General features: G+C 46.0%; 37 non-coding genes across 37 annotated transcripts; all 37 read right to left on the reverse strand.

Annotated features, from left to right (window-relative positions):
- Positions 1-475: 475 nt before the first annotated feature.
- TRNAI-AAU (transfer RNA isoleucine (anticodon AAU)) lies at positions 476-549 on the reverse strand. The gene has a single exon. It is a non-coding gene; the product is annotated as a tRNA-Ile (tRNA).
- Positions 550-758: 209 nt separating this feature from the next.
- Positions 759-830, reverse strand: TRNAD-GUC (transfer RNA aspartic acid (anticodon GUC)). The gene has a single exon. It is a non-coding gene; the product is annotated as a tRNA-Asp (tRNA).
- A 711-nt stretch (positions 831-1,541) lies between these two features.
- TRNAI-AAU (transfer RNA isoleucine (anticodon AAU)) lies at positions 1,542-1,615 on the reverse strand. The gene has a single exon. It is a non-coding gene; the product is annotated as a tRNA-Ile (tRNA).
- A 209-nt stretch (positions 1,616-1,824) lies between these two features.
- TRNAD-GUC (transfer RNA aspartic acid (anticodon GUC)) lies at positions 1,825-1,896 on the reverse strand. The gene has a single exon. It is a non-coding gene; the product is annotated as a tRNA-Asp (tRNA).
- Positions 1,897-2,088: 192 nt separating this feature from the next.
- On the reverse strand, positions 2,089-2,162 carry TRNAI-AAU (transfer RNA isoleucine (anticodon AAU)). The gene has a single exon. It is a non-coding gene; the product is annotated as a tRNA-Ile (tRNA).
- A 209-nt stretch (positions 2,163-2,371) lies between these two features.
- TRNAD-GUC (transfer RNA aspartic acid (anticodon GUC)) lies at positions 2,372-2,443 on the reverse strand. The gene has a single exon. It is a non-coding gene; the product is annotated as a tRNA-Asp (tRNA).
- Positions 2,444-3,154: 711 nt separating this feature from the next.
- Positions 3,155-3,228, reverse strand: TRNAI-AAU (transfer RNA isoleucine (anticodon AAU)). The gene has a single exon. It is a non-coding gene; the product is annotated as a tRNA-Ile (tRNA).
- Positions 3,229-3,701: 473 nt separating this feature from the next.
- Positions 3,702-3,775, reverse strand: TRNAI-AAU (transfer RNA isoleucine (anticodon AAU)). The gene has a single exon. It is a non-coding gene; the product is annotated as a tRNA-Ile (tRNA).
- Positions 3,776-5,050: 1,275 nt separating this feature from the next.
- TRNAD-GUC (transfer RNA aspartic acid (anticodon GUC)) lies at positions 5,051-5,122 on the reverse strand. Its single transcript has one exon. It is a non-coding gene; the product is annotated as a tRNA-Asp (tRNA).
- Positions 5,123-5,314: 192 nt separating this feature from the next.
- TRNAI-AAU (transfer RNA isoleucine (anticodon AAU)) lies at positions 5,315-5,388 on the reverse strand. The gene has a single exon. It is a non-coding gene; the product is annotated as a tRNA-Ile (tRNA).
- Positions 5,389-5,597: 209 nt separating this feature from the next.
- On the reverse strand, positions 5,598-5,669 carry TRNAD-GUC (transfer RNA aspartic acid (anticodon GUC)). The gene has a single exon. It is a non-coding gene; the product is annotated as a tRNA-Asp (tRNA).
- Positions 5,670-6,380: 711 nt separating this feature from the next.
- TRNAI-AAU (transfer RNA isoleucine (anticodon AAU)) lies at positions 6,381-6,454 on the reverse strand. The gene has a single exon. It is a non-coding gene; the product is annotated as a tRNA-Ile (tRNA).
- A 209-nt stretch (positions 6,455-6,663) lies between these two features.
- On the reverse strand, positions 6,664-6,735 carry TRNAD-GUC (transfer RNA aspartic acid (anticodon GUC)). Its single transcript has one exon. It is a non-coding gene; the product is annotated as a tRNA-Asp (tRNA).
- A 711-nt stretch (positions 6,736-7,446) lies between these two features.
- Positions 7,447-7,520, reverse strand: TRNAI-AAU (transfer RNA isoleucine (anticodon AAU)). Its single transcript has one exon. It is a non-coding gene; the product is annotated as a tRNA-Ile (tRNA).
- Positions 7,521-7,729: 209 nt separating this feature from the next.
- On the reverse strand, positions 7,730-7,801 carry TRNAD-GUC (transfer RNA aspartic acid (anticodon GUC)). The gene has a single exon. It is a non-coding gene; the product is annotated as a tRNA-Asp (tRNA).
- Positions 7,802-8,512: 711 nt separating this feature from the next.
- TRNAI-AAU (transfer RNA isoleucine (anticodon AAU)) lies at positions 8,513-8,586 on the reverse strand. Its single transcript has one exon. It is a non-coding gene; the product is annotated as a tRNA-Ile (tRNA).
- Positions 8,587-8,795: 209 nt separating this feature from the next.
- TRNAD-GUC (transfer RNA aspartic acid (anticodon GUC)) lies at positions 8,796-8,867 on the reverse strand. Its single transcript has one exon. It is a non-coding gene; the product is annotated as a tRNA-Asp (tRNA).
- A 711-nt stretch (positions 8,868-9,578) lies between these two features.
- On the reverse strand, positions 9,579-9,652 carry TRNAI-AAU (transfer RNA isoleucine (anticodon AAU)). Its single transcript has one exon. It is a non-coding gene; the product is annotated as a tRNA-Ile (tRNA).
- Positions 9,653-9,861: 209 nt separating this feature from the next.
- Positions 9,862-9,933, reverse strand: TRNAD-GUC (transfer RNA aspartic acid (anticodon GUC)). The gene has a single exon. It is a non-coding gene; the product is annotated as a tRNA-Asp (tRNA).
- A 711-nt stretch (positions 9,934-10,644) lies between these two features.
- On the reverse strand, positions 10,645-10,718 carry TRNAI-AAU (transfer RNA isoleucine (anticodon AAU)). Its single transcript has one exon. It is a non-coding gene; the product is annotated as a tRNA-Ile (tRNA).
- A 992-nt stretch (positions 10,719-11,710) lies between these two features.
- TRNAI-AAU (transfer RNA isoleucine (anticodon AAU)) lies at positions 11,711-11,784 on the reverse strand. The gene has a single exon. It is a non-coding gene; the product is annotated as a tRNA-Ile (tRNA).
- Positions 11,785-11,993: 209 nt separating this feature from the next.
- Positions 11,994-12,065, reverse strand: TRNAD-GUC (transfer RNA aspartic acid (anticodon GUC)). Its single transcript has one exon. It is a non-coding gene; the product is annotated as a tRNA-Asp (tRNA).
- Positions 12,066-12,776: 711 nt separating this feature from the next.
- On the reverse strand, positions 12,777-12,850 carry TRNAI-AAU (transfer RNA isoleucine (anticodon AAU)). Its single transcript has one exon. It is a non-coding gene; the product is annotated as a tRNA-Ile (tRNA).
- A 209-nt stretch (positions 12,851-13,059) lies between these two features.
- TRNAD-GUC (transfer RNA aspartic acid (anticodon GUC)) lies at positions 13,060-13,131 on the reverse strand. Its single transcript has one exon. It is a non-coding gene; the product is annotated as a tRNA-Asp (tRNA).
- A 711-nt stretch (positions 13,132-13,842) lies between these two features.
- Positions 13,843-13,916, reverse strand: TRNAI-AAU (transfer RNA isoleucine (anticodon AAU)). The gene has a single exon. It is a non-coding gene; the product is annotated as a tRNA-Ile (tRNA).
- Positions 13,917-14,125: 209 nt separating this feature from the next.
- On the reverse strand, positions 14,126-14,197 carry TRNAD-GUC (transfer RNA aspartic acid (anticodon GUC)). The gene has a single exon. It is a non-coding gene; the product is annotated as a tRNA-Asp (tRNA).
- Positions 14,198-14,908: 711 nt separating this feature from the next.
- Positions 14,909-14,982, reverse strand: TRNAI-AAU (transfer RNA isoleucine (anticodon AAU)). The gene has a single exon. It is a non-coding gene; the product is annotated as a tRNA-Ile (tRNA).
- Positions 14,983-15,191: 209 nt separating this feature from the next.
- TRNAD-GUC (transfer RNA aspartic acid (anticodon GUC)) lies at positions 15,192-15,263 on the reverse strand. Its single transcript has one exon. It is a non-coding gene; the product is annotated as a tRNA-Asp (tRNA).
- Positions 15,264-15,974: 711 nt separating this feature from the next.
- TRNAI-AAU (transfer RNA isoleucine (anticodon AAU)) lies at positions 15,975-16,048 on the reverse strand. The gene has a single exon. It is a non-coding gene; the product is annotated as a tRNA-Ile (tRNA).
- Positions 16,049-16,257: 209 nt separating this feature from the next.
- On the reverse strand, positions 16,258-16,329 carry TRNAD-GUC (transfer RNA aspartic acid (anticodon GUC)). The gene has a single exon. It is a non-coding gene; the product is annotated as a tRNA-Asp (tRNA).
- Positions 16,330-17,040: 711 nt separating this feature from the next.
- On the reverse strand, positions 17,041-17,114 carry TRNAI-AAU (transfer RNA isoleucine (anticodon AAU)). Its single transcript has one exon. It is a non-coding gene; the product is annotated as a tRNA-Ile (tRNA).
- Positions 17,115-18,106: 992 nt separating this feature from the next.
- Positions 18,107-18,180, reverse strand: TRNAI-AAU (transfer RNA isoleucine (anticodon AAU)). Its single transcript has one exon. It is a non-coding gene; the product is annotated as a tRNA-Ile (tRNA).
- A 209-nt stretch (positions 18,181-18,389) lies between these two features.
- On the reverse strand, positions 18,390-18,461 carry TRNAD-GUC (transfer RNA aspartic acid (anticodon GUC)). The gene has a single exon. It is a non-coding gene; the product is annotated as a tRNA-Asp (tRNA).
- A 711-nt stretch (positions 18,462-19,172) lies between these two features.
- TRNAI-AAU (transfer RNA isoleucine (anticodon AAU)) lies at positions 19,173-19,246 on the reverse strand. Its single transcript has one exon. It is a non-coding gene; the product is annotated as a tRNA-Ile (tRNA).
- A 992-nt stretch (positions 19,247-20,238) lies between these two features.
- On the reverse strand, positions 20,239-20,312 carry TRNAI-AAU (transfer RNA isoleucine (anticodon AAU)). The gene has a single exon. It is a non-coding gene; the product is annotated as a tRNA-Ile (tRNA).
- Positions 20,313-21,587: 1,275 nt separating this feature from the next.
- TRNAD-GUC (transfer RNA aspartic acid (anticodon GUC)) lies at positions 21,588-21,659 on the reverse strand. The gene has a single exon. It is a non-coding gene; the product is annotated as a tRNA-Asp (tRNA).
- A 711-nt stretch (positions 21,660-22,370) lies between these two features.
- On the reverse strand, positions 22,371-22,444 carry TRNAI-AAU (transfer RNA isoleucine (anticodon AAU)). Its single transcript has one exon. It is a non-coding gene; the product is annotated as a tRNA-Ile (tRNA).
- Between the last annotated feature and the right edge of the window lie 63 nt (positions 22,445-22,507).

Consider the following 22,507-nt stretch of genomic DNA (forward strand, 5'->3'; position numbering starts at 1 on the left):
TAATGGCCTCATTCAGACAGCTGTATTTTCAGCACAGCATACTGACCCTAGCATGACCTAATATCAAGTCTAATAAGTTAAAGATTGCAGCAGCTACATTGATACATCACCAGAACCGCCGTCAGTGCATGGTTACGGAAACAGAACTTCCATCAGCATATGACTACATCAGCATACGAGTTCAACACAAGACCCATCATCAGTACATGAATACAGCACCAGAGCCACCATCAGCACATAAACACAGCACCAAGTTTAACACAGAGATCAATTGCAATGACTATACTATATGCTTGCTACAGGCTTTAAATAACACCACACCATAGGAACAGCTACTTCTCCAAATCAGTTAGGCATGCAATTCTACACAGAAAACACTATGAACAAAATGCGGAGTAAAAAGAAACAAGCTTCAGCATCTGCATCGACCCACCTGGGATGAAACGAGTGCACGGGACCTCTAAAAAGCTGTACTTGGCCCGTACGGGGATCGAACCCGCGACCTTGGCGTTATTAGCACCACGCTCTAACCAACTGAGCTAACCGGCCATGGGCGTGGCGTTTATCCCCTACGGAAAGAACTGGTAATAGGTATGAGCGCAATCATTCCGTTTTGGGGGGGATGGATTTATCACACATGTAGTGACTTTTGGTGGCAGTAAAGTGACAATCAAACAATAAAATATCAAAAGCTCCTGAATATGAATTTTTTGCCATCTCGATCAGCTTCTCGTAGCAAATTCAAGAATATAAGAGGCCTCCCCGTCGGGGAATCGAACCCCGGTCTCCCGCGTGACAGGCGGGGATACTTACCACTATACTAACGAGGATTGGCTGTGTCGTCACCTCTGACATCACAGTCCGATAAAGTGCACACGTGGTATGTGACTGATCAGATGAACCACTGTTGGCCAGGCTCCTTTTTCGTTTGGGCACTTTCAGACAAGGGAGGTGAGACTGTGAAGAAAACTGCCATTTTTGGGAGAGAAAGAGCAGCCGCCCTAATGATGGCAAAGCTGTCTATAGTGTCTGGGAGCTTTTGTCAAACTCTTGCTCAGCTGACCTATAATGGCCTCATTCAGACAGCTGTATTTTCAGCACAGCATACTGACCCTAGCATGACCTAATATCAAGTCTAATAAGTTAAAGATTGCAGCAGCTACATTGATACATCACCAGAACCGCCGTCAGTGCATGGTTACGGAAACAGAACTTCCATCAGCATATGACTACATCAGCATACGAGTTCAACACAAGACCCATCATCAGTACATGAATACAGCACCAGAGCCACCATCAGCACATAAACACAGCACCAAGTTTAACACAGAGATCAATTGCAATGACTATACTATATGCTTGCTACAGGCTTTAAATAACACCACACCATAGGAACAGCTACTTCTCCAAATCAGTTAGGCATGCAATTCTACACAGAAAACACTATGAACAAAATGCGGAGTAAAAAGAAACAAGCTTCAGCATCTGCATCGACCCACCTGGGATGAAACGAGTGCACGGGACCTCTAAAAAGCTGTACTTGGCCCGTACGGGGATCGAACCCGCGACCTTGGCGTTATTAGCACCACGCTCTAACCAACTGAGCTAACCGGCCATGGGCGTGGCGTTTATCCCCTACGGAAAGAACTGGTAATAGGTATGAGCGCAATCATTCCGTTTTGGGGGGGATGGATTTATCACACATGTAGTGACTTTTGGTGGCAGTAAAGTGACAATCAAACAATAAAATATCAAAAGCTCCTGAATATGAATTTTTTGCCATCTCGATCAGCTTCTCGTAGCAAATTCAAGAATATAAGAGGCCTCCCCGTCGGGGAATCGAACCCCGGTCTCCCGCGTGACAGGCGGGGATACTTACCACTATACTAACGAGGATTGGCTGTGTCGTCACCTCTGACATCACAGTCCGATAAAGTGCACACGTGGTATGTGACTGATCAGTTAGGCATGCAATTCTACACAGAAAACACTATGAACAAAATGCGGAGTAAAAAGAAACAAGCTTCAGCATCTGCATCGACCCACCTGGGATGAAACGAGTGCACGGGACCTCTAAAAAGCTGTACTTGGCCCGTACGGGGATCGAACCCGCGACCTTGGCGTTATTAGCACCACGCTCTAACCAACTGAGCTAACCGGCCATGGGCGTGGCGTTTATCCCCTACGGAAAGAACTGGTAATAGGTATGAGCGCAATCATTCCGTTTTGGGGGGGATGGATTTATCACACATGTAGTGACTTTTGGTGGCAGTAAAGTGACAATCAAACAATAAAATATCAAAAGCTCCTGAATATGAATTTTTTGCCATCTCGATCAGCTTCTCGTAGCAAATTCAAGAATATAAGAGGCCTCCCCGTCGGGGAATCGAACCCCGGTCTCCCGCGTGACAGGCGGGGATACTTACCACTATACTAACGAGGATTGGCTGTGTCGTCACCTCTGACATCACAGTCCGATAAAGTGCACACGTGGTATGTGACTGATCAGATGAACCACTGTTGGCCAGGCTCCTTTTTCGTTTGGGCACTTTCAGACAAGGGAGGTGAGACTGTGAAGAAAACTGCCATTTTTGGGAGAGAAAGAGCAGCCGCCCTAATGATGGCAAAGCTGTCTATAGTGTCTGGGAGCTTTTGTCAAACTCTTGCTCAGCTGACCTATAATGGCCTCATTCAGACAGCTGTATTTTCAGCACAGCATACTGACCCTAGCATGACCTAATATCAAGTCTAATAAGTTAAAGATTGCAGCAGCTACATTGATACATCACCAGAACCGCCGTCAGTGCATGGTTACGGAAACAGAACTTCCATCAGCATATGACTACATCAGCATACGAGTTCAACACAAGACCCATCATCAGTACATGAATACAGCACTAGAGCCACCATCAGCACATAAACACAGCACCAAGTTTAACACAGAGATCAATTGCAATGACTATACTATATGCTTGCTACAGGCTTTAAATAACACCACACCATAGGAACAGCTACTTCTCCAAATCAGTTAGGCATGCAATTCTACACAGAAAACACTATGAACAAAATGCGGAGTAAATAGAAACAAGCTTCAGCATCTGCATCGACCCACCTGGGATGAAACGAGTGCACGGGACCTCTAAAAAGCTGTACTTGGCCCGTACGGGGATCGAACCCGCGACCTTGGCGTTATTAGCACCACGCTCTAACCAACTGAGCTAACCGGCCATGGGCGTGGCGTTTATCCCCTACGGAAAGAACTGGTAATAGGTATGAGCGCAATCATTCCGTTTTGGGGGGGATGGATTTATCACACATGTAGTGACTTTTGGTGGCAGTAAAGTGACAATCAAACAATAAAATATCAAAAGCTCCTGAATATGAATTTTTTGCCATCTCGATCAGCTTCTCGTAGCAAATTCAAGAATATAAGAGGCCTCCCCGTCGGGGAATCGAACCCCGGTCTCCCGCATGACAGGCGGGGATACTTACCACTATACTAACGAGGATTGGCTGTGTCGTCACCTCTGACATCACAGTCCGATAAAGTGCACACGTGGTATGTGACTGATCAGTTAGGCATGCAATTCTACACAGAAAACACTATGAACAAAATGCGGAGTAAAAAGAAACAAGCTTCAGCATCTGCATCGACCCACCTGGGATGAAACGAGTGCACGGGACCTCTAAAAAGCTGTACTTGGCCCGTACGGGGATCGAACCCGCGACCTTGGCGTTATTAGCACCACGCTCTAACCAACTGAGCTAACCGGCCATGGGCGTGGCGTTTATCCCCTACGGAAAGAACTGGTAATAGGTATGAGCGCAATCATTCCGTTTTGGGGGGGATGGATTTATCACACATGTAGTGACTTTTGGTGGCAGTAAAGTGACAATCAAACAATAAAATATCAAAAGCTCCTGAATATGAATTTTTTGCCATCTCGATCAGCTTCTCGTAGCAAATTCAAGAATATAAGAGGCCTCCCCGTCGGGGAATCGAACCCCGGTCTCCCGCGTGACAGGCGGGGATACTTACCACTATACTAATGAGGATTGGCTGTGTCGTCACCTCTGACATCACAGTCCGATAAAGTGCACACGTGGTATGTGACTGATCAGATGAACCACTGTTGGCCAGGCTCCTTTTTCGTTTGGGCACTTTCAGACAAGGGAGGTGAGACTGTGAAGAAAACTGCCATTTTTGGGAGAGAAAGAGCAGCCGCCCTAATGATGGCAAAGCTGTCTATAGTGTCTGGGAGCTTTTGTCAAACTCTTGCTCAGCTGACCTATAATGGCCTCATTCAGACAGCTGTATTTTCAGCACAGCATACTGACCCTAGCATGACCTAATATCAAGTCTAATAAGTTAAAGATTGCAGCAGCTACATTGATACATCACCAGAACCGCCGTCAGTGCATGGTTACGGAAACAGAACTTCCATCAGCATATGACTACATCAGCATACGAGTTCAACACAAGACCCATCATCAGTACATGAATACAGCACCAGAGCCACCATCAGCACATAAACACAGCACCAAGTTTAACACAGAGATCAATTGCAATGACTATACTATATGCTTGCTACAGGCTTTAAATAACACCACACCATAGGAACAGCTACTTCTCCAAATCAGTTAGGCATGCAATTCTACACAGAAAACACTATGAACAAAATGCGGAGTAAAAAGAAACAAGCTTCAGCATCTGCATCGACCCACCTGGGATGAAACGAGTGCACGGGACCTCTAAAAAGCTGTACTTGGCCCGTACGGGGATCGAACCCGCGACCTTGGCGTTATTAGCACCACACTCTAACCAACTGAGCTAACCGGCCATGGGCGTGGCGTTTATCCCCTACGGAAAGAACTGGTAATAGGTATGAGCGCAATCATTCCGTTTTGGGGGGGATGGATTTATCACACATGTAGTGACTTTTGGTGGCAGTAAAGTGACAATCAAACAATAAAATATCAAAAGCTCCTGAATATGAATTTTTTGCCATCTCGATCAGCTTCTCGTAGCAAATTCAAGAATATAAGAGGCCTCCCCGTCGGGGAATCGAACCCCGGTCTCCCGCGTGACAGGCGGGGATACTTACCACTATACTAACGAGGATTGGCTGTGTCGTCACCTCTGACATCACAGTCCGATAAAGTGCACACGTGGTATGTGACTGATCAGTTAGGCATGCAATTCTACACAGAAAACACTATGAACAAAATGCGGAGTAAAAAGAAACAAGCTTCAGCATCTGCATCGACCCACCTGGGATGAAACGAGTGCACGGGACCTCTAAAAAGCTGTACTTGGCCCGTACGGGGATCGAACCCGCGACCTTGGCGTTATTAGCACCACGCTCTAACCAACTGAGCTAACCGGCCATGGGCGTGGCGTTTATCCCCTACGGAAAGAACTGGTAATAGGTATGAGCGCAATCATTCCGTTTTGGGGGGGATGGATTTATCACACATGTAGTGACTTTTGGTGGCAGTAAAGTGACAATCAAACAATAAAATATCAAAAGCTCCTGAATATGAATTTTTTGCCATCTCGATCAGCTTCTCGTAGCAAATTCAAGAATATAAGAGGCCTCCCCGTCGGGGAATCGAACCCCGGTCTCCCGCGTGACAGGCGGGGATACTTACCACTATACTAACGAGGATTGGCTGTGTCGTCACCTCTGACATCACAGTCCGATAAAGTGCACACGTGGTATGTGACTGATCAGATGAACCACTGTTGGCCAGGCTCCTTTTTCGTTTGGGCACTTTCAGACAAGGGAGGTGAGACTGTGAAGAAAACTGCCATTTTTGGGAGAGAAAGAGCAGCCGCCCTAATGATGGCAAAGCTGTCTATAGTGTCTGGGAGCTTTTGTCAAACTCTTGCTCAGCTGACCTATAATGGCCTCATTCAGACAGCTGTATTTTCAGCACAGCATACTGACCCTAGCATGACCTAATATCAAGTCTAATAAGTTAAAGATTGCAGCAGCTACATTGATACATCACCAGAACCGCCGTCAGTGCATGGTTACGGAAACAGAACTTCCATCAGCATATGACTACATCAGCATACGAGTTCAACACAAGACCCATCATCAGTACATGAATACAGCACCAGAGCCACCATCAGCACATAAACACAGCACCAAGTTTAACACAGAGATCAATTGCAATGACTATACTATATGCTTGCTACAGGCTTTAAATAACACCACACCATAGGAACAGCTACTTCTCCAAATCAGTTAGGCATGCAATTCTACACAGAAAACACTATGAACAAAATGCGGAGTAAAAAGAAACAAGCTTCAGCATCTGCATCGACCCACCTGGGATGAAACGAGTGCACGGGACCTCTAAAAAGCTGTACTTGGCCCGTACGGGGATCGAACCCGCGACCTTGGCGTTATTAGCACCACGCTCTAACCAACTGAGCTAACCGGCCATGGGCGTGGCGTTTATCCCCTACGGAAAGAACTGGTAATAGGTATGAGCGCAATCATTCCGTTTTGGGGGGGATGGATTTATCACACATGTAGTGACTTTTGGTGGCAGTAAAGTGACAATCAAACAATAAAATATCAAAAGCTCCTGAATATGAATTTTTTGCCATCTCGATCAGCTTCTCGTAGCAAATTCAAGAATATAAGAGGCCTCCCCGTCGGGGAATCGAACCCCGGTCTCCCGCGTGACAGGCGGGGATACTTACCACTATACTAACGAGGATTGGCTGTGTCGTCACCTCTGACATCACAGTCCGATAAAGTGCACACGTGGTATGTGACTGATCAGATGAACCACTGTTGGCCAGGCTCCTTTTTCGTTTGGGCACTTTCAGACAAGGGAGGTGAGACTGTGAAGAAAACTGCCATTTTTGGGAGAGAAAGAGCAGCCGCCCTAATGATGGCAAAGCTGTCTATAGTGTCTGGGAGCTTTTGTCAAACTCTTGCTCAGCTGACCTATAATGGCCTCATTCAGACAGCTGTATTTTCAGCACAGTATACTGACCCTAGCATGACCTAATATCAAGTCTAATAAGTTAAAGATTGCAGCAGCTACATTGATACATCACCAGAACCGCCGTCAGTGCATGGTTACGGAAACAGAACTTCCATCAGCATATGACTACATCAGCATACGAGTTCAACACAAGACCCATCATCAGTACATGAATACAGCACCAGAGCCACCATCAGCACATAAACACAGCACCAAGTTTAACACAGAGATCAATTGCAATGACTATACTATATGCTTGCTACAGGCTTTAAATAACACCACACCATAGGAACAGCTACTTCTCCAAATCAGTTAGGCATGCAATTCTACACAGAAAACACTATGAACAAAATGCGGAGTAAAAAGAAACAAGCTTCAGCATCTGCATCGACCCACCTGGGATGAAACGAGTGCACGGGACCTCTAAAAAGCTGTACTTGGCCCGTACGGGGATCGAACCCGCGACCTTGGCGTTATTAGCACCACGCTCTAACCAACTGAGCTAACCGGCCATGGGCGTGGCGTTTATCCCCTACGGAAAGAACTGGTAATAGGTATGAGCGCAATCATTCCGTTTTGGGGGGGATGGATTTATCACACATGTAGTGACTTTTGGTGGCAGTAAAGTGACAATCAAACAATAAAATATCAAAAGCTCCTGAATATGAATTTTTTGCCATCTCGATCAGCTTCTCGTAGCAAATTCAAGAATATAAGAGGCCTCCCCGTCGGGGAATCGAACCCCGGTCTCCCGCGTGACAGGCGGGGATACTTACCACTATACTAACGAGGATTGGCTGTGTCGTCACCTCTGACATCACAGTCCGATAAAGTGCACACGTGGTATGTGACTGATCAGATGAACCACTGTTGGCCAGGCTCCTTTTTCGTTTGGGCACTTTCAGACAAGGGAGGTGAGACTGTGAAGAAAACTGCCATTTTTGGGAGAGAAAGAGCAGCCGCCCTAATGATGGCAAAGCTGTCTATAGTGTCTGGGAGCTTTTGTCAAACTCTTGCTCAGCTGACCTATAATGGCCTCATTCAGACAGCTGTATTTTCAGCACAGCATACTGACCCTAGCATGACCTAATATCAAGTCTAATAAGTTAAAGATTGCAGCAGCTACATTGATACATCACCAGAACCGCCGTCAGTGCATGGTTACGGAAACAGAACTTCCATCAGCATATGACTACATCAGCATACGAGTTCAACACAAGACCCATCATCAGTACATGAATACAGCACCAGAGCCACCATCAGCACATAAACACAGCACCAAGTTTAACACAGAGATCAATTGCAATGACTATACTATATGCTTGCTACAGGCTTTAAATAACACCACACCATAGGAACAGCTACTTCTCCAAATCAGTTAGGCATGCAATTCTACACAGAAAACACTATGAACAAAATGCGGAGTAAAAAGAAACAAGCTTCAGCATCTGCATCGACCCACCTGGGATGAAACGAGTGCACGGGACCTCTAAAAAGCTGTACTTGGCCCGTACGGGGATCGAACCCGCGACCTTGGCGTTATTAGCACCACGCTCTAACCAACTGAGCTAACCGGCCATGGGCGTGGCGTTTATCCCCTACGGAAAGAACTGGTAATAGGTATGAGCGCAATCATTCCGTTTTGGGGGGGATGGATTTATCACACATGTAGTGACTTTTGGTGGCAGTAAAGTGACAATCAAACAATAAAATATCAAAAGCTCCTGAATATGAATTTTTTGCCATCTCGATCAGCTTCTCGTAGCAAATTCAAGAATATAAGAGGCCTCCCCGTCGGGGAATCGAACCCCGGTCTCCCGCGTGACAGGCGGGGATACTTACCACTATACTAACGAGGATTGGCTGTGTCGTCACCTCTGACATCACAGTCCGATAAAGTGCACACGTGGTATGTGACTGATCAGATGAACCACTGTTGGCCAGGCTCCTTTTTCGTTTGGGCACTTTCAGACAAGGGAGGTGAGACTGTGAAGAAAACTGCCATTTTTGGGAGAGAAAGAGCAGCCGCCCTAATGATGGCAAAGCTGTCTATAGTGTCTGGGAGCTTTTGTCAAACTCTTGCTCAGCTGACCTATAATGGCCTCATTCAGACAGCTGTATTTTCAGCACAGCATACTGACCCTAGCATGACCTAATATCAAGTCTAATAAGTTAAAGATTGCAGCAGCTACATTGATACATCACCAGAACCGCCGTCAGTGCATGGTTACGGAAACAGAACTTCCATCAGCATATGACTACATCAGCATACGAGTTCAACACAAGACCCATCATCAGTACATGAATACAGCACCAGAGCCACCATCAGCACATAAACACAGCACCAAGTTTAACACAGAGATCAATTGCAATGACTATACTATATGCTTGCTACAGGCTTTAAATAACACCACACCATAGGAACAGCTACTTCTCCAAATCAGTTAGGCATGCAATTCTACACAGAAAACACTATGAACAAAATGCGGAGTAAAAAGAAACAAGCTTCAGCATCTGCATCGACCCACCTGGGATGAAACGAGTGCACGGGACCTCTAAAAAGCTGTACTTGGCCCGTACGGGGATCGAACCCGCGACCTTGGCGTTATTAGCACCACGCTCTAACCAACTGAGCTAACCGGCCATGGGCGTGGCGTTTATCCCCTACGGAAAGAACTGGTAATAGGTATGAGCGCAATCATTCCGTTTTGGGGGGGATGGATTTATCACACATGTAGTGACTTTTGGTGGCAGTAAAGTGACAATCAAACAATAAAATATCAAAAGCTCCTGAATATGAATTTTTTGCCATCTCGATCAGCTTCTCGTAGCAAATTCAAGAATATAAGAGGCCTCCCCGTCGGGGAATCGAACCCCGGTCTCCCGCGTGACAGGCGGGGATACTTACCACTATACTAACGAGGATTGGCTGTGTCATCACCTCTGACATCACAGTCCGATAAAGTGCACACGTGGTATGTGACTGATCAGATGAACCACTGTTGGCCAGGCTCCTTTTTCGTTTGGGCACTTTCAGACAAGGGAGGTGAGACTGTGAAGAAAACTGCCATTTTTGGGAGAGAAAGAGCAGCCGCCCTAATGATGGCAAAGCTGTCTATAGTGTCTGGGAGCTTTTGTCAAACTCTTGCTCAGCTGACCTATAATGGCCTCATTCAGACAGCTGTATTTTCAGCACAGCATACTGACCCTAGCATGACCTAATATCAAGTCTAATAAGTTAAAGATTGCAGCAGCTACATTGATACATCACCAGAACCGCCGTCAGTGCATGGTTACGGAAACAGAACTTCCATCAGCATATGACTACATCAGCATACGAGTTCAACACAAGACCCATCATCAGTACATGAATACAGCACCAGAGCCACCATCAGCACATAAACACAGCACCAAGTTTAACACAGAGATCAATTGCAATGACTATACTATATGCTTGCTACAGGCTTTAAATAACACCACACCATAGGAACAGCTACTTCTCCAAATCAGTTAGGCATGCAATTCTACACAGAAAACACTATGAACAAAATGCGGAGTAAAAAGAAACAAGCTTCAGCATCTGCATCGACCCACCTGGGATGAAACGAGTGCACGGGACCTCTAAAAAGCTGTACTTGGCCCGTACGGGGATCGAACCCGCGACCTTGGCGTTATTAGCACCACGCTCTAACCAACTGAGCTAACCGGCCATGGGCGTGGCGTTTATCCCCTACGGAAAGAACTGGTAATAGGTATGAGCGCAATCATTCCGTTTTGGGGGGGATGGATTTATCACACATGTAGTGACTTTTGGTGGCAGTAAAGTGACAATCAAACAATAAAATATCAAAAGCTCCTGAATATGAATTTTTTGCCATCTCGATCAGCTTCTCGTAGCAAATTCAAGAATATAAGAGGCCTCCCCGTCGGGGAATCGAACCCCGGTCTACCGCGTGACAGGCGGGGATACTTTCCACTATACTAACGAGGATTGGCTGTGTCGTCACCTCTGACATCACAGTCCGATAAAGTGCACACGTGGTATGTGACTGATCAGATGAACCACTGTTGGCCAGGCTCCTTTTTCGTTTGGGCACTTTCAGACAAGGGAGGTGAGACTGTGAAGAAAACTGCCATTTTTGGGAGAGAAAGAGCAGCCGCCCTAATGATGGCAAAGCTGTCTATAGTGTCTGGGAGCTTTTGTCAAACTCTTGCTCAGCTGACCTATAATGGCCTCATTCAGACAGCTGTATTTTCAGCACAGCATACTGACCCTAGCATGACCTAATATCAAGTCTAATAAGTTAAAGATTGCAGCAGCTACATTGATACATCACCAGAACCGCCGTCAGTGCATGGTTACGGAAACAGAACTTCCATCAGCATATGACTACATCAGCATACGAGTTCAACACAAGACCCATCATCAGTACATGAATACAGCACCAGAGCCACCATCAGCACATAAACACAGCACCAAGTTTAACACAGAGATCAATTGCAATGACTATACTATATGCTTGCTACAGGCTTTAAATAACACCACACCATAGGAACAGCTACTTCTCCAAATCAGTTAGGCATGCAATTCTACACAGAAAACACTATGAACAAAATGCGGAGTAAAAAGAAACAAGCTTCAGCATCTGCATCGACCCACCTGGGATGAAACGAGTGCACGGGACCTCTAAAAAGCTGTACTTGGCCCGTACGGGGATCGAACCCGCGACCTTGGCGTTATTAGCACCACGCTCTAACCAACTGAGCTAACCGGCCATGGGCGTGGCGTTTATCCCCTACGGAAAGAACTGGTAATAGGTATGAGCGCAATCATTCCGTTTTGGGGGGGATGGATTTATCACACATGTAGTGACTTTTGGTGGCAGTAAAGTGACAATCAAACAATAAAATATCAAAAGCTCCTGAATATGAATTTTTTGCCATCTCGATCAGCTTCTCGTAGCAAATTCAAGAATATAAGAGGCCTCCCCGTCGGGGAATCGAACCCCGGTCTCCCGCGTGACAGGCGGGGATACTTACCACTATACTAACGAGGATTGGCTGTGTCGTCACCTCTGACATCACAGTCCGATAAAGTGCACACGTGGTATGTGACTGATCAGATGAACCACTGTTGGCCAGGCTCCTTTTTCGTTTGGGCACTTTCAGACAAGGGAGGTGAGACTGTGAAGAAAACTGCCATTTTTGGGAGAGAAAGAGCAGCCGCCCTAATGATGGCAAAGCTGTCTATAGTGTCTGGGAGCTTTTGTCAAACTCTTGCTCAGCTGACCTATAATGGCCTCATTCAGACAGCTGTATTTTCAGCACAGCATACTGACCCTAGCATGACCTAATATCAAGTCTAATAAGTTAAAGATTGCAGCAGCTACATTGATACATCACCAGAACCGCCGTCAGTGCATGGTTACGGAAACAGAACTTCCATCAGCATATGACTACATCAGCATACGAGTTCAACACAAGACCCATCATCAGTACATGAATACAGCACCAGAGCCACCATCAGCACATAAACACAGCACCAAGTTTAACACAGAGATCAATTGCAATGACTATACTATATGCTTGCTACAGGCTTTAAATAACACCACACCATAGGAACAGCTACTTCTCCAAATCAGTTAGGCATGCAATTCTACACAGAAAACACTATGAACAAAATGCGGAGTAAAAAGAAACAAGCTTCAGCATCTGCATCGACCCACCTGGGATGAAACGAGTGCACGGGACCTCTAAAAAGCTGTACTTGGCCCGTACGGGGATCGAACCCGCGACCTTGGCGTTATTAGCACCACGCTCTAACCAACTGAGCTAACCGGCCATGGGCGTGGCGTTTATCCCCTACGGAAAGAACTGGTAATAGGTATGAGCGCAATCATTCCGTTTTGGGGGGGATGGATTTATCACACATGTAGTGACTTTTGGTGGCAGTAAAGTGACAATCAAACAATAAAATATCAAAAGCTCCTGAATATGAATTTTTTGCCATCTCGATCAGCTTCTCGTAGCAAATTCAAGAATATAAGAGGCCTCCCCGTCGGGGAATCGAACCCCGGTCTCCCGCGTGACAGGCGGGGATACTTACCACTATACTAACGAGGATTGGCTGTGTCGTCACCTCTGACATCACAGTCCGATAAAGTGCACACGTGGTATGTGACTGATCAGATGAACCACTGTTGGCCAGGCTCCTTTTTCGTTTGGGCACTTTCAGACAAGGGAGGTGAGACTGTGAAGAAAACTGCCATTTTTGGGAGAGAAAGAGCAGCCGCCCTAATGATGGCAAAGCTGTCTATAGTGTCTGGGAGCTTTTGTCAAACTCTTGCTCAGCTGACCTATAATGGCCTCATTCAGACAGCTGTATTTTCAGCACAGCATACTGACCCTAGCATGACCTAATATCAAGTCTAATAAGTTAAAGATTGCAGCAGCTACATTGATACATCACCAGAACCGCCGTCAGTGCATGGTTACGGAAACAGAACTTCCATCAGCATATGACTACATCAGCATACGAGTTCAACACAAGACCCATCATCAGTACATGAATACAGCACCAGAGCCACCATCAGCACATAAACACAGCACCAAGTTTAACACAGAGATCAATTGCAATGACTATACTATATGCTTGCTACAGGCTTTAAATAACACCACACCATAGGAACAGCTACTTCTCCAAATCAGTTAGGCATGCAATTCTACACAGAAAACACTATGAACAAAATGCGGAGTAAAAAGAAACAAGCTTCAGCATCTGCATCGACCCACCTGGGATGAAACGAGTGCACGGGACCTCTAAAAAGCTGTACTTGGCCCGTACGGGGATCGAACCCGCGACCTTGGCGTTATTAGCACCACGCTCTAACCAACTGAGCTAACCGGCCATGGGCGTGGCGTTTATCCCCTACGGAAAGAACTGGTAATAGGTATGAGCGCAATCATTCCGTTTTGGGGGGGATGGATTTATCACACATGTAGTGACTTTTGGTGGCAGTAAAGTGACAATCAAACAATAAAATATCAAAAGCTCCTGAATATGAATTTTTTGCCATCTCGATCAGCTTCTCGTAGCAAATTCAAGAATATAAGAGGCCTCCCCGTCGGGGAATCGAACCCCGGTCTCCCGCGTGACAGGCGGGGATACTTACCACTATACTAACGAGGATTGGCTGTGTCGTCACCTCTGACATCACAGTCCGATAAAGTGCACACGTGGTATGTGACTGATCAGATGAACCACTGTTGGCCAGGCTCCTTTTTCGTTTGGGCACTTTCAGACAAGGGAGGTGAGACTGTGAAGAAAACTGCCATTTTTGGGAGAGAAAGAGCAGCCGCCCTAATGATGGCAAAGCTGTCTATAGTGTCTGGGAGCTTTTGTCAAACTCTTGCTCAGCTGACCTATAATGGCCTCATTCAGACAGCTGTATTTTCAGCACAGCATACTGACCCTAGCATGACCTAATATCAAGTCTAATAAGTTAAAGATTGCAGCAGCTACATTGATACATCACCAGAACCGCCGTCAGTGCATGGTTACGGAAACAGAACTTCCATCAGCATATGACTACATCAGCATACGAGTTCAACACAAGACCCATCATCAGTACATGAATACAGCACCAGAGCCACCATCAGCACATAAACACAGCACCAAGTTTAACACAGAGATCAATTGCAATGACTATACTATATGCTTGCTACAGGCTTTAAATAACACCACACCATAGGAACAGCTACTTCTCCAAATCAGTTAGGCATGCAATTCTACACAGAAAACACTATGAACAAAATGCGGAGTAAAAAGAAACAAGCTTCAGCATCTGCATCGACCCACCTGGGATGAAACGAGTGCACGGGACCTCTAAAAAGCTGTACTTGGCCCGTACGGGGATCGAACCCGCGACCTTGGCGTTATTAGCACCACGCTCTAACCAACTGAGCTAACCGGCCATGGGCGTGGCGTTTATCCCCTACGGAAAGAACTGGTAATAGGTATGAGCACAATCATTCCGTTTTGGGGGGGATGGATTTATCACACATGTAGTGACTTTTGGTGGCAGTAAAGTGACAATCAAACAATAAAATATCAAAAGCTCCTGAATATGAATTTTTTGCCATCTCGATCAGCTTCTCGTAGCAAATTCAAGAATATAAGAGGCCTCCCCGTCGGGGAATCGAACCCCGGTCTCCCGCGTGACAGGCGGGGATACTTACCACTATACTAACGAGGATTGGCTGTGTCGTCACCTCTGACATCACAGTCCGATAAAGTGCACACGTGGTATGTGACTGATCAGATGAACCACTGTTGGCCAGGCTCCTTTTTCGTTTGGGCACTTTCAGACAAGGGAGGTGAGACTGTGAAGAAAACTGCCATTTTTGGGAGAGAAAGAGCAGCCGCCCTAATGATGGCAAAGCTGTCTATAGTGTCTGGGAGCTTTTGTCAAACTCTTGCTCAGCTGACCTATAATGGCCTCATTCAGACAGCTGTATTTTCAGCACAGCATACTGACCCTAGCATGACCTAATATCAAGTCTAATAAGTTAAAGATTGCAGCAGCTACATTGATACATCACCAGAACCGCCGTCAGTGCATGGTTACGGAAACAGAACTTCCATCAGCATATGACTACATCAGCATACGAGTTCAACACAAGACCCATCATCAGTACATGAATACAGCACCAGAGCCACCATCAGCACATAAACACAGCACCAAGTTTAACACAGAGATCAATTGCAATGACTATACTATATGCTTGCTACAGGCTTTAAATAACACCACACCATAGGAACAGCTACTTCTCCAAATCAGTTAGGCATGCAATTCTACACAGAAAACACTATGAACAAAATGCGGAGTAAAAAGAAACAAGCTTCAGCATCTGCATCGACCCACCTGGGATGAAACGAGTGCACGGGACCTCTAAAAAGCTGTACTTGGCCCGTACGGGGATCGAACCCGCGACCTTGGCGTTATTAGCACCACGCTCTAACCAACTGAGCTAACCGGCCATGGGCGTGGCGTTTATCCCCTACGGAAAGAACTGGTAATAGGTATGAGCGCAATCATTCCGTTTTGGGGGGGATGGATTTATCACACATGTAGTGACTTTTGGTGGCAGTAAAGTGACAATCAAACAATAAAATATCAAAAGCTCCTGAATATGAATTTTTTGCCATCTCGATCAGCTTCTCGTAGCAAATTCAAGAATATAAGAGGCCTCCCCGTCGGGGAATCGAACCCCGGTCTCCCGCGTGACAGGCGGGGATACTTACCACTATACTAACGAGGATTGGCTGTGTCGTCACCTCTGACATCACAGTCCGATAAAGTGCACACGTGGTATGTGACTGATCAGATGAACCACTGTTGGCCAGGCTCCTTTTTCGTTTGGGCACTTTCAGACAAGGGAGGTGAGACTGTGAAGAAAACTGCCATTTTTGGGAGAGAAAGAGCAGCCGCCCTAATGATGGCAAAGCTGTCTATAGTGTCTGGGAGCTTTTGTCAAACTCTTGCTCAGCTGACCTATAATGGCCTCATTCAGACAGCTGTATTTTCAGCACAGCATACTGACCCTAGCATGACCTAATATCAAGTCTAATAAGTTAAAGATTGCAGCAGCTACATTGATACATCACCAGAACCGCCGTCAGTGCATGGTTACGGAAACAGAACTTCCATCAGCATATGACTACATCAGCATACGAGTTCAACACAAGACCCATCATCAGTACATGAATACAGCACCAGAGCCACCATCAGCACATAAACACAGCACCAAGTTTAACACAGAGATCAATTGCAATGACTATACTATATGCTTGCTACAGGCTTTAAATAACACCACACCATAGGAACAGCTACTTCTCCAAATCAGTTAGGCATGCAATTCTACACAGAAAACACTATGAACAAAATGCGGAGTAAAAAGAAACAAGCTTCAGCATCTGCATCGACCCACCTGGGATGAAACGAGTGCACGGGACCTCTAAAAAGCTGTACTTGGCCCGTACGGGGATCGAACCCGCGACCTTGGCGTTATTAGCACCACGCTCTAACCAACTGAGCTAACCGGCCATGGGCGTGGCGTTTATCCCCTACGGAAAGAACTGGTAATAGGTATGAGCGCAATCATTCCGTTTTGGGGGGGATGGATTTATCACACATGTAGTGACTTTTGGTGGCAGTAAAGTGACAATCAAACAATAAAATATCAAAAGCTCCTGAATATGAATTTTTTGCCATCTCGATCAGCTTCTCGTAGCAAATTCAAGAATATAAGAGGCCTCCCCGTCGGGGAATCGAACCCCGGTCTCCCGCATGACAGGCGGGGATACTTACCACTATACTAACGAGGATTGGCTGTGTCGTCACCTCTGACATCACAGTCCGATAAAGTGCACACGTGGTATGTGACTGATCAGATGAACCACTGTTGGCCAGGCTCCTTTTTCGTTTGGGCACTTTCAGACAAGGGAGGTGAGACTGTGAAGAAAACTGCCATTTTTGGGAGAGAAAGAGCAGCCGCCCTAATGATGGCAAAGCTGTCTATAGTGTCTGGGAGCTTTTGTCAAACTCTTGCTCAGCTGACCTATAATGGCCTCATTCAGACAGCTGTATTTTCAGCACAGCATACTGACCCTAGCATGACCTAATATCAAGTCTAATAAGTTAAAGATTGCAGCAGCTACATTGATACATCACCAGAACCGCCGTCAGTGCATGGTTACGGAAACAGAACTTCCATCAGCATATGACTACATCAGCATACGAGTTCAACACAAGACCCATCATCAGTACATGAATACAGCACCAGAGCCACCATCAGCACATAAACACAGCACCAAGTTTAACACAGAGATCAATTGCAATGACTATACTATATGCTTGCTACAGGCTTTAAATAACACCACACCATAGGAACAGCTACTTCTCCAAATCAGTTAGGCATGCAATTCTACACAGAAAACACTATGAACAAAATGCGGAGTAAAAAGAAACAAGCTTCAGCATCTGCATCGACCCACCTGGGATGAAACGAGTGCACGGGACCTCTAAAAAGCTGTACTTGGCCCGTACGGGGATCGAACCCGCGACCTTGGCGTTATTAGCACCACGCTCTAACCAACTGAGCTAACCGGCCATGGGCGTGGCGTTTATCCCCTACGGAAAGAACTGGTAATAGGTATGAGCGCAATCATTCCGTTTTGGGGGGGATGGATTTATCACACATGTAGTGACTTTTGGTGGCAGTAAAGTGACAATCAAACAATAAAATATCAAAAGCTCCTGAATATGAATTTTTTGCCATCTCGATCAGCTTCTCGTAGCAAATTCAAGAATATAAGAGGCCTCCCCGTCGGGGAATCGAACCCCGGTCTCCCGCGTGACAGGCGGGGATACTTACCACTATACTAACGAGGATTGGCTGTGTCGTCACCTCTGACATCACAGTCCGATAAAGTGCACACGTGGTATGTGACTGATCAGATGAACCACTGTTGGCCAGGCTCCTTTTTCGTTTGGGCACTTTCAGACAAGGGAGGTGAGACTGTGAAGAAAACTGCCATTTTTGGGAGAGAAAGAGCAGCCGCCCTAATGATGGCAAAGCTGTCTATAGTGTCTGGGAGCTTTTGTCAAACTCTTGCTCAGCTGACCTATAATGGCCTCATTCAGACAGCTGTATTTTCAGCACAGCATACTGACCCTAGCATGACCTAATATCAAGTCTAATAAGTTAAAGATTGCAGCAGCTACATTGATACATCACCAGAACCGCCGTCAGTGCATGGTTACGGAAACAGAACTTCCATCAGCATATGACTACATCAGCATACGAGTTCAACACAAGACCCATCATCAGTACATGAATACAGCACCAGAGCCACCATCAGCACATAAACACAGCACCAAGTTTAACACAGAGATCAATTGCAATGACTATACTATATGCTTGCTACAGGCTTTAAATAACACCACACCATAGGAACAGCTACTTCTCCAAATCAGTTAGGCATGCAATTCTACACAGAAAACACTATGAACAAAATGCGGAGTAAAAAGAAACAAGCTTCAGCATCTGCATCGACCCACCTGGGATGAAACGAGTGCACGGGACCTCTAAAAAGCTGTACTTGGCCCGTACGGGGATCGAACCCGCGACCTTGGCGTTATTAGCACCACGCTCTAACCAACTGAGCTAACCGGCCATGGGCGTGGCGTTTATCCCCTACGGAAAGAACTGGTAATAGGTATGAGCGCAATCATTCCGTTTTGGGGGGGATGGATTTATCACACATGTAGTGACTTTTGGTGGCAGTAAAGTGACAATCAAACAATAAAATATCAAAAGCTCCTGAATATGAATTTTTTGCCATCTCGATCAGCTTCTCGTAGCAAATTCAAGAATATAAGAGGCCTCCCCGTCGGGGAATCGAACCCCGGTCTCCCGCATGACAGGCGGGGATACTTACCACTATACTAACGAGGATTGGCTGTGTCGTCACCTCTGACATCACAGTCCGATAAAGTGCACACGTGGTATGTGACTGATCAGATGAACCACTGTTGGCCAGGCTCCTTTTTCGTTTGGGCACTTTCAGACAAGGGAGGTGAGACTGTGAAGAAAACTGCCATTTTTGGGAGAGAAAGAGCAGCCGCCCTAATGATGGCAAAGCTGTCTATAGTGTCTGGGAGCTTTTGTCAAACTCTTGCTCAGCTGACCTATAATGGCCTCATTCAGACAGCTGTATTTTCAGCACAGCATACTGACCCTAGCATGACCTAATATCAAGTCTAATAAGTTAAAGATTGCAGCAGCTACATTGATACATCACCAGAACCGCCGTCAGTGCATGGTTACGGAAACAGAACTTCCATCAGCATATGACTACATCAGCATACGAGTTCAACACAAGACCCATCATCAGTACATGAATACAGCACCAGAGCCACCATCAGCACATAAACACAGCACCAAGTTTAACACAGAGATCAATTGCAATGACTATACTATATGCTTGCTACAGGCTTTAAATAACACCACACCATAGGAACAGCTACTTCTCCAAATCAGTTAGGCATGCAATTCTACACAGAAAACACTATGAACAAAATGCGGAGTAAAAAGAAACAAGCTTCAGCATCTGCATCGACCCACCTGGGATGAAACGAGTGCACGGGACCTCTAAAAAGCTGTACTTGGCCCGTACGGGGATCGAACCCGCGACCTTGGCGTTATTAGCACCACGCTCTAACCAACTGAGCTAACCGGCCATGGGCGTGGCGTTTATCCCCTACGGAAAGAACTGGTAATAGGTATGAGCGCAATCATTCCGTTTTGGGGGGGATGGATTTATCACACATGTAGTGACTTTTGGTGGCAGTAAAGTGACAATCAAACAATAAAATATCAAAAGCTCCTGAATATGAATTTTTTGCCATCTCGATCAGCTTCTCGTAGCAAATTCAAGAATATAAGAGGCCTCCCCGTCGGGGAATCGAACCCCGGTCTCCCGCATGACAGGCGGGGATACTTACCACTATACTAACGAGGATTGGCTGTGTCGTCACCTCTGACATCACAGTCCGATAAAGTGCACACGTGGTATGTGACTGATCAGATGAACCACTGTTGGCCAGGCTCCTTTTTCGTTTGGGCACTTTCAGACAAGGGAGGTGAGACTGTGAAGAAAACTGCCATTTTTGGGAGAGAAAGAGCAGCCGCCCTAATGATGGCAAAGCTGTCTATAGTGTCTGGGAGCTTTTGTCAAACTCTTGCTCAGCTGACCTATAATGGCCTCATTCAGACAGCTGTATTTTCAGCACAGCATACTGACCCTAGCATGACCTAATATCAAGTCTAATAAGTTAAAGATTGCAGCAGCTACATTGATACATCACCAGAACCGCCGTCAGTGCATGGTTACGGAAACAGAACTTCCATCAGCATATGACTACATCAGCATACGAGTTCAACACAAGACCCATCATCAGTACATGAATACAGCACCAGAGCCACCATCAGCACATAAACACAGCACCAAGTTTAACACAGAGATCAATTGCAATGACTATACTATATGCTTGCTACAGGCTTTAAATAACACCACACCATAGGAACAGCTACTTCTCCAAATCAGTTAGGCATGCAATTCTACACAGAAAACACTATGAACAAAATGCGGAGTAAAAAGAAACAAGCTTCAGCATCTGCATCGACCCACCTGGGATGAAACGAGTGCACGGGACCTCTAAAAAGCTGTACTTGGCCCATACGGGGATCGAACCCGCGACCTTGGCGTTATTAGCACCACGCTCTAACCAACTGAGCTAACCGGCCATGGGCGTGGCGTTTATCCCCTACGGAAAGAACTGGTAATAGGTATGAGCGCAATCATTCCGTTTTGGGGGGGATGGATTTATCACACATGTAGTGACTTTTGGTGGCAGTAAAGTGACAATCAAACAATAAAATATCAAAAGCTCCTGAATATGAATTTTTTGCCATCTCGATCAGCTTCTCGTAGCAAATTCAAGAATATAAGAGGCCTCCCCGTCGGGGAATCGAACCCCGGTCTCCCGCGTGACAGGCGGGGATACTTACCACTATACTAACGAGGATTGGCTGTGTCGTCACCTCTGACATCACAGTCCGATAAAGTGCACACGTGGTATGTGACTGATCAGATGAACCACTGTTGGCCAGGCTCCTTTTTCGTTTGGGCACTTTCAGACAAGGGAGGTGAGACTGTGAAGAAAACTGCCATTTTTGGGAGAGAAAGAGCAGCCGCCCTAATGATGGCAAAGCTGTCTATAGTGTCTGGGAGCTTTTGTCAAACTCTTGCTCAGCTGACCTATAATGGCCTCATTCAGACAGCTGTATTTTCAGCACAGCATACTGACCCTAGCATGACCTAATATCAAGTCTAATAAGTTAAAGATTGCAGCAGCTACATTGATACATCACCAGAACCGCCGTCAGTGCATGGTTACGGAAACAGAACTTCCATCAGCATATGACTACATCAGCATACGAGTTCAACACAAGACCCATCATCAGTACATGAATACAGCACCAGAGCCACCATCAGCACATAAACACAGCACCAAGTTTAACACAGAGATCAATTGCAATGACTATACTATATGCTTGCTACAGGCTTTAAATAACACCACACCATAGGAACAGCTACTTCTCCAAATCAGTTAGGCATGCAATTCTACACAGAAAACACTATGAACAAAATGCGGAGTAAAAAGAAACAAGCTTCAGCATCTGCATCGACCCACCTGGGATGAAACGAGTGCACGGGACCTCTAAAAAGCTGTACTTGGCCCGTACGGGGATCGAACCCGCGACCTTGGCGTTATTAGCACCACGCTCTAACCAACTGAGCTAACCGGCCATGGGCGTGGCGTTTATCCCCTACGGAAAGAACTGGTAATAGGTATGAGCGCAATCATTCCGT

This window comes from Ranitomeya variabilis, chromosome 5 (assembly GCF_051348905.1).
Source record: "Ranitomeya variabilis isolate aRanVar5 chromosome 5, aRanVar5.hap1, whole genome shotgun sequence".
NCBI classification, from domain to species: domain Eukaryota; kingdom Metazoa; phylum Chordata; class Amphibia; order Anura; family Dendrobatidae; genus Ranitomeya; species Ranitomeya variabilis.